Source organism: Propithecus coquereli, unplaced genomic scaffold (assembly GCF_000956105.1).
Source record: "Propithecus coquereli isolate 6110/MARCELLA unplaced genomic scaffold, Pcoq_1.0 Scaffold80, whole genome shotgun sequence".
Lineage (NCBI taxonomy): Eukaryota > Metazoa > Chordata > Mammalia > Primates > Indriidae > Propithecus > Propithecus coquereli.
The window spans coordinates 6,987,461-6,990,001 of record NW_012154174.1 but is presented as its reverse complement, the minus strand read 5'-3'; positions in this window follow the sequence as shown (position 1 = coordinate 6,990,001).

Genomic DNA, 2,541 nt, shown 5'->3' with positions numbered 1-2,541 from the left:
TATTTATTCCTTATACAAGAAATTAAGCATTGATACTATTTTCTGATATATGATCAATATTCCAGTTTCAGCCGTTATTCTAATAATGTCCTTGGTATCTATTTAATTTTATTCTCAATCCAGGATCCAATAAGAATCACACATTACACGTATTTCTCCTATTTCTTTAATTTACTTTGATCTAAAACAGTCCTTTCTCCCATCTTTTTGGTTAAGGCCTTTTCTTCTTTCAAGATTCCAAACCAATTGCTTGTAAAAGATGACACATTATGGACTTATCTGATTGTATGCTCATAATTAGATTCAGGTTAAACATTTTTGGCAATAATATTACATAAGTGACACTGTGTATTTCTCATTGCATCACATCATAAGGTTCATTGCTTTATCGGTGATGCTAAATTTGATCTTTGGTTCAGATAGTATCCCTCAGATTTCCTGCCTGGAACCTTCTTCCATTTCTCCGTTCCATATTCATATTTCCCTTATCCTACTGTGCAAATCTAGTTCCCAACAGCATCAACTTTACATTCATTTGCTCCATCCTACAATACACACAAAATAGTTTCACCAATAATATTACTAACAATAAACCCACTAAATTTATTTTGTGTTTTTTGTTCTTGTTCCTTACAATATATCCTAATAACGGTATATAGTTATAATAGAATATTGAAAAGTTATTGGCATTGTTTTTTCTATGTGCTTATGTTATGATTTGATTTTTTGTTTCTATTGTATTCAGCTTCACAATTTGTTTTTCTTCTAATTGAATTTGAAATTCAAGTTGTTTTATTTGAAAATGCAAAATTTTGACATGTTTTAAAAGTTAAATGTAATGTTATAGTTAGAGAAGTCTTCTATTCCTGTTCCTCTATTCCGTTCCCACTTGCCCTCATAGAAAAGCATTTTTTCATTTCTAGTTCTTCCTGTGTTTCTTTTGACAAAATTAAATTATATATAAATTCTGAAGAATATATGTGCATACTACAAGAATATATATGTTCTTTTTTATTGTGGTAAAATAACATTAACTTTACCAACTTAATGATTTTTAAATATACAGTTCAGTAATGTTAAGTATATTCACATTGCCCAACAGATCTCTAGAAATTGTCTTGCAACACTGAAACTCTTTATCCATTAAACATGAATTTCCTCTCTCTGTTCGCCCCAGTCCTTGGTAACCACTTTTCTACTTAATGTTACTATGATTTTGACTACTTTGGATATTTCATATGAGTGGAATCATATAATATATGTCCTTAATGTAACAGACTTTATTTCACTTAGCATGTACTTGAGGTTCATCCATGTTGTAACATGTGATAGGATTTCCTTATTTTAAGGCTGCATAATATTCCATTATATGAATACACCACCTTTTCTTTATCCATCATCTGTTGATAGACATCTGGGTTGCTTCCACCTCCTGCCTATTGTGAATAATGCAGCAGTGAACATGGGTGTGCCAATATCTCTGAGATCCTGCTTTGGATTCTTTTGGATATATACCCAGAAGTGGGATTGCTTGATCATATGTTAATTTTATTTTTAATATTTTTTACTAATCTCCATACTCTTTTCAGCAGTGGCTGCACCATTTTATATTCCCACCAACACTGCACATCACCAACACTTCTTATTTTCTGTTCTTTTGATGGTGGCCACCCTCATGAGTGTGAAGTGATATCTCATTGTGGTTTTCATTTCCATTTCCCTCATGATTAGTGATGTTAAGCATCTTCATGTGTTTATTAGGCATTTATATATTGTCTTTGGAGAAATATCTATTCAAGTCCTTTGCCTATTTTTAAATCAGGTTATTTGTCGTTGAGTTTTAGAAGTTCCTTATATGTTTTGAATATTATCCTCCCATCAGATACATGATTTGGAAATAAGTTGCCTTTTCACTCTGTTGATTGTTTCTTTTGCCCTGCAGAAGTTCTTAAGTTTAATGTAGTCACGTTAATCTATTTTTGCTTTTGTTGCCTGTGCTTTTGGTGTCATATCTAAGAGATCATTGCTAAATCCAGTGTCCTGAAGCTTTCGTCTATGTTTTAAAAGAATGTATGTTCTTAATTTTTATTCTTTCTTAAACAAAGCATATATACTTTTGGGTTTTTTTCTTTTATTCTTTTTTCTTTGTTTTCTTCGAATATGTCTTTGGAACCTTGATTTTTTTTTTCAACTTCACAAAATATCCTGAAAATTACTTCATACAGATAGATTGTTCCATAGAGCTTCTCCTTGTCAATTTGTTTTTGCTTTTGTTTTGTTTGGGGGTTTTTGATGGCTGTATGGTATTCGATTGAGTGGATTTATCATATATTATTCAACCAATCTCCTATGGATGGACTTTTAGGTGGTTTCCAACATTTTGCCATTACAAGTGATATTTCAATACTTACGTGTATGTTTTGTGTTTCTTGATGTGTGTCTTCAGGGTAGATCCATAGAAGTAGGATTGCTAGTCATCAGGTAGTTCCTATATCTCACTTTTAGTTTTTTCTTTGTTACTTTTTTGTTTCTCTCCTCATC